Here is a 6074-nt window from a genome sequence, read left to right on the forward strand (position 1 = left end):
CCCCCAACCCCCCCAGTTTCTCCAGAAGCCAGGAGTGGGGGAGGGGGAGGGTGGCCTCCCACAGGGGCGGGCTGGGTAGGCCAGGACAGAGAAGCTGAGTTTGGGGGCACAGGGGTGTGGTGCCTGTGGGCGCCGGGGTAGAGCTGCCAGCTCCAGGGCTCTGGATTTGTACCCTAGAACTCTACCTTGGCTGCTTTGGAGGTCCCCTCACTACCCTGCACCCCTGGGATCCTATGCACCCCCACCTGGCCCTGAATCCCTGTCCTGGAAGATGTTCTCCTCCCTGGGCAGGTGGGACTGCACCCTTGTAGCCCACCACTGACTCCTAGGGGGGCCCCAGACGTTTGGACTGTGGTTGAGGTGGGGGCTATTTTAGGGATCCCCTCCCACCCCTGCAGCAGGGAGGGTGGGGGGCTGGTTGTGAGAATCCCAGCTGGGCACAGGCAGCTGTCCTGGGGCCCTCGGGGGGGACCAGTGTCGTGTCCCTGAAGAGAGGGCCCACTTCTGGCCGGCCCCTCCCCGCGCAGGGTGCAGAGGTGCCAGGGGCTGTGGGGCTCAGGGAGTGGTGGGCTGGGAGCGCATCTGCCCCTGAGGTCTCGGCCGCAGGCCCACGGGGGAGGACACTGTGGCCTGGAGCTGTGGAGGCAGAGGCCGCCGGGGGGAGTGCAGGGCAGATTGGCCTTCCTGTCTGCCCGCCCGCTGCTCTTTAGCTCCTGGATGTGCACAATGGCTGGACCACAGTCTATTAAGAGTGCCTATTACTGTGCTTTGGTTACTTTCCCTTCAAGTACTCTAATGAGGCACCGTGGTGGAGCAGGGGTCGGGAAGGGCCTGGGGCACAGAGGTGGCAGATCTGTGTGAGCACTGCAACCACATTGGCCCTGATCCATCCCTGCAAGTGCCCGGGTGCACTGAGCCCCAGGACTCTGATCACAGCCCCATCTGAGGGCAGCACACCCATGCAGGTGGTCTGAGGTGCCACCAGTGCTGCTGCCGGGGCCGGGCAAGGGCCAAGGCCCATGGCCTCAGGGAGCCAGACCCAGGCCGGCAGATTTCTGTTACCTCAGTCCTTCACAGGGTCTGCACTGCCCGTGAGCGAGACTGGCACCCGGCACCGCTGTGCCTGTCAGAGCTGTGACCAGGCCGGATGCAGTGGGGAGTCCGCGGCCACCCAGAGCCTTAAGGGGGAGGACTTCACTTCTGCTGCCCTGAACACCCCACTGCATTAGAACTGGGGAGTCTCAGTGGGAATCGGCCGCCGCCGACACTTGTCACCACAGGCCTGGGACAGCAGCGGGGCCCCGGGGCCCTGCTGGCTGCTGGAGCCCCATGGGGATGCCTGAGGAGGCCCGTTCCTGCCCCTGCCCTGGGAGCAGCGCTGAGTGAGACCAAGCATGAGGAGTCGGGCCAGGGCGGCGTAGGGAGGAAAGGCCGCTGACAGCCAAGGGCCCAGGGCCACCTCCCGTCTCCAGATGCTGGGCAGGTGGTAGGTGGGCTCAGGCACTGCCGGGCTAGGCTCGCTGGGCCCTCAGTGCCCTTGGGTACAGGCAGGTTAGGGAGGCTGGGCTCATGCGATCCAGGAAGGGAGGGCAGCGGCCACCACACCTACCTTGGTCTCAGCTACCTGAGCCAGTCCCAGGGCAGGCCCCTGCAAGTGGGGAGCGGTTCTGGGCCCAGAGTGGCCAGTGGGGACCAGCAGCCTGGGACTCCCGCCCCCCCGGCCCCAGCTGCTGCCCCTGCTGCCCCAGAGGGGCTGGTAGGTACTGTCCAACCCAGCCCTGGGCCCCGAACTCATGGAACCAGTCCTGAGCTGCCCGTCAGTGGCACGTGGTCTCCCCATATTCCCCTGGCCACCTGGGGTGCTGCCCCCACCCTGTCCCTGGCTGTAGACCCTCACCTGGGAGGGGTGGGCCCATGGGCCTGGGGCCTGGGGCTGTTCATCAGGGCCGGGGTCCCACGGCCAGGGCTGCCTCCACGCCCTGTGCAGGTGCTCTGTGGGGCTGTGTCCCCACCCCGACTCAGGACCGCCCCCCCCATCCCACATGGCTCCGCCCAGCAGCCCTGGTGCGGGAGGTTTACCTGGGCTGGTGTTTGGGGACTGGGAAGATCTAGGCCCAGGCCTGGCTGCCACCAGGTGAAATTTCAGCCTCTGCTCTTTAGCCGGTGAGCAGGAATCCGGCAGATAAAGGAGCACTGTGCTCCGGGCCAGCGCCCGGCTGTGGATGCCTCTCAGCCTGCGTCCTGTCCGCGTGAGCTCAGTGCCCAGCCTGTCCTGGGGGTGCCCCACCTGTGCGGCGTCAGTGTCTCCACCTGTCCCGGCTGCTGTCCCCGCCCCTGATCAATAATGCAGCACAGAGGCTCCTCCACCTGCTGCTGCCCTGTGCTGCAGTCCGGGGCGGGGTGGTTTCAGGAGCCCCCTCTGCTGCAGGCTGTGGGGTGCTGGGGCTGTGGGGAGGATGCAGGCTCCACGTCCCGGTGCTGGTGGGGACCGGTTCTGAGGCTGAGGCTGTGGATCCAGATTGTTGGGTCTTGGGCCACCCGGCCATGGGGGACGGGCCCGAGCGAGGAGGGCGCAGCGGCCTCACTCCTGTCCTGGGCCTCTCACCTGCTGTGAGGAGGCTCCGGCCTGCAGACCCGCCTGTCCTCTCCTTAGCTCATCACCGAGCCCGGCCACGCTGGGCCCTGGCAGTGCCGACCGCCCCTGTTCTCCCCAAAGCCGGTTCCTGCCCCAGGGCCTTTGCATAGCCCTCCCCCAACATCTCTCTGGCCCCTCCTTACTTCCCTGAAGTCTGGGCTCAGTCCCCCTCTTTCCACAGACTGCAGCTGCCTCTCCTGTCTACAAGAGCCCCCCGTTCTTCCCTGTCCCCTGGCTTCTTCACTGTTGGCCTTGGGACATTGGCCCAGAAGGGCAAGGGTGGGTTGCAGATGCCTGGCAGGGAGCAGAGGAAGGAAGGAGGGAGGAGCAGAGGCACGGAGATCTCTGTCACACTGCGGGACATGCCCGGTCCCTGGGGTCTGCACCTGAACAGAGCCTGCCCGATGCAGGCACAGTGGATTCCAGGAACTGGTTCCTGAACAACTGGGCTTCCAGAAGTTTGCTCTCCCCAGCGCTGCCCGTCTGTCCTTTGCCTTTTCTTTCCCCAAACTCGGTGCCAGCAGGGGACAGGAGACTGATGGCGCTGTGCTGGGAACCAGCCCGCTGGCTCGTGTACACAGCCTATACTGGTTTGAACTAACGAAGTTTATCAACCAGGCGGCTGGGAATCGTTAATCATACAGAAAATAGCATGGCGAAATGACTTTTCAAAATGCCATCGGTGTAATTATCATCTTGCCCATTACACTAAATGCCGCCATTTATATCTGCGATACTTCAGTATGCAAACAGTAATTAACGTGGTAATGAACCAGGGGCCCCAGAGCCTCCCCTCCCCGAGCTAATTTGCATGTTAATTATCATTAGCGGCCAGGGAAACAAGTTATAAACAGCCTAATTAGCAGCCGGATCATTTTTACAAGAAATGGTGTGCACTTTGACACGGGCTGAGCTTGAGATTAATGAGGGCGGCCAGGCAGCCCCTTTGGGGGAGCGGGTGGGCGGAGCGGGGTGTCCTCCACTCATGGCCTCGGTGGCCAGGGTGATGCTGCGGGGACCGCACGGCGAGGCGAGGCGAGGCACGGAGGGGGCTGTGCTCTCGGCGCCCCACATTCGGTCTGGCCAAGGTCAAGATGGAGGAAAATGGTCCTGACTGCTCAGACGCCAGGGTGACACTGTCCATGCAGGGGCAGCAGGGACGCTCAGCTCCACTCTGGCTTTGTGGCCAGGGCCAGTGGACAGGAAGTTCCAGGAGGGCACAGCAGGCATGGCCTGTGGCTCTGGCCGGGCAGGCTGGGTGCCACCCTCGGGGCTCCTCTCTGCCCTGACCCCGCGGGACGAGGCAGCCAGTGCCAGGCCCAGGACTGACGGAAGCGCGTCAGATTCCAAACTGTGCCCTGGCCAAGCACTCGTTTTGTCTCTCACAGGAGGCCACGTGTACTGAGCTCCCGTGCCCAGCCAGGGGTGTGTGGGTGCCCACAGGACAGGATGTGAGGGTTGAGGCAGGCCTGCCTCTTCGGCCTTGAGGAAGGCCAGGCACAGAGGACGGGAACCTGCCATGGCCTCAGACCAGAGACGGCTGTGACCCCTGGGCTGTGGACAACACCAGGCCCCCTGCTGTTCCTTGGATGCTCCCGTGGCTCCTGCCCCAGGGCCTTTGCCCCTGCTGCCCCCACAGTGCTGGGGTGGGTCACCCCACTCCAGTCTCTACTAGGCGCCTCCTCCTCAGAGATGGCCCAGCTGCCCCACCCCAAGCCCACCCGTCCTCTGTCCCTACCCTCCCTTGCCACCTCTGCCTGGGGCTGTGCTGCTGTGAGGTGCTGCGCCTGCCCCCAGGGACGCTGTGGCCCACACTGCGGGAGCTGGCACGGGGGCATCTGCCCTTTTCTGTGCACCAGGGATCAGGTGCATGGCACGGCCCTCTCGGTCCCCACCTCGCCCTGTGTCCCCTCTCTCCCTGGAGTCACAGCCCCAGGTGCCAGCTGGTCCTTGCTCTGGGCTCTCGGGGTGCACAGCTGGTGGGCATCGGGGCGGTGACACCTGGCGGGGCGGCCCAGGGCTCAGCTCCCGGCAGGCGACTGGAACAGTGCAGTCGGGGGAAGGGTCCTGCAGGTCAGGGCGGCAGAAGGGGCCACCTCTGGGCCCGGCCATCACTGGAACCTGGAGAGGACACAGCTTCGGGTGGGGGAGTCTCAGAGAGGGCTGGGGTCCCCTCGGAGCTGCAGGGCAGGCCCTGCCCAAAGCCAGGCAGGGACCTAATGGAGGCGGAGCTGCCGTGGTCCTGGGTGCCCGGCCTTCAGGGCTCTGCATGGAGCCAGCGTCCCGAAGCTGAGAAGCTGGGAATGGGTTGGACGAGGGGGGCCTGGCACTCTTGACCCTGGGTGGACCCCAGTGCTCGATGGAGGAGTGAAACCCGGGACCAGCGGGTACCTCAGCTGAGGAGGCGCTGGGCATGGAGGCCCTGCTCTCTCGGGCCCATGCCCAGGGCTGGCCCAGCCTGCTGAACGCTGAGAACCCGGTTCTGCAGGAGCCCGAGCTCCCACAGGCTCTGCAGGGCACCCCTGGGTCAGGGCAGGGGCGGCCGGGAGGGGCAGGCGAGTGGAGGACCCCACCGAGCTGGGTGCTGACCTTCGTGCTCCTGAGGCTCAGGCTCCTTGGTCCTGGCGCTGGTCTTGAATGTCCCTTTGGACAAGAGGGTGGGGACGTGGGTCAGAGGTCAGAGGACCCAGGGCCCAGGGAGCCCGCACGGCGCAGGGCCGAGGCCGCTCCGCCGTCCTGGGTCCGTGGGTCCGGGCTCGGCTCTAAGGCCCCGCCCTCAGCTGGCCTCGCCACTAGGAGTTGCCAGCAGAGGGCGCTATACCCGGAAACCTGGGCTCCTCTCAGTTCCCACGCATCACGGGGAGGGGAACCGGCCTCTGTGTTCCCTGGAGGGCCAGGGGAGGGCGCTGTGACCTCCAGAGCAGGGAGCAGGAGGGCAGTGTGGGCAGCCACGCCGCCCCACACTGGTCAGGGGAGGACATAAAGCCAGGAAGGGAGGGCACCAAAGCCACTGCCCACACCCCGGGGACCTGCAGCCCTTGCCTGGGCAGTGACACACGGGCACAGGGCTGCAGCACCCGGCGGGCAGCAAATGCTCCTGACCACCCTCGAGGTGTGGTCGTGTCCAGCCGCTGGTGCCCGCTGAGCATCGGCGCTGGTGCTCAGCAGCCTCCCTGGCCCCGCCCAGCTGGGCAGGCTTTCCTGAGTGAAGTCGGCAGCCGGGAATGATGGCAGCAGTCGCCGTCTCTGCCGTCCACAGGCCCTGCCTCCCCGGCCAGGGCTCCCGGCCTGCGACTCTGAGCTGAGGGAGATGTGGGGCCTCCTCCTGCCCAGGCCCGCACCCGTGCTCTGTGCTGCTCGGCTCCGTCTTGCTGACCCCGGCCCGTGGTCCTCTGGTCAGTACTGTAGGTCATCAGCCGAGACAGAGCCGGCCGGACAC

This window comes from Heterocephalus glaber, unplaced genomic scaffold (genome assembly GCF_053883595.1).
Source record: "Heterocephalus glaber isolate CG9 unplaced genomic scaffold, H.glaber_assembly_v1.0 deba00001447, whole genome shotgun sequence".
Lineage (NCBI taxonomy): Eukaryota > Metazoa > Chordata > Mammalia > Rodentia > Bathyergidae > Heterocephalus > Heterocephalus glaber.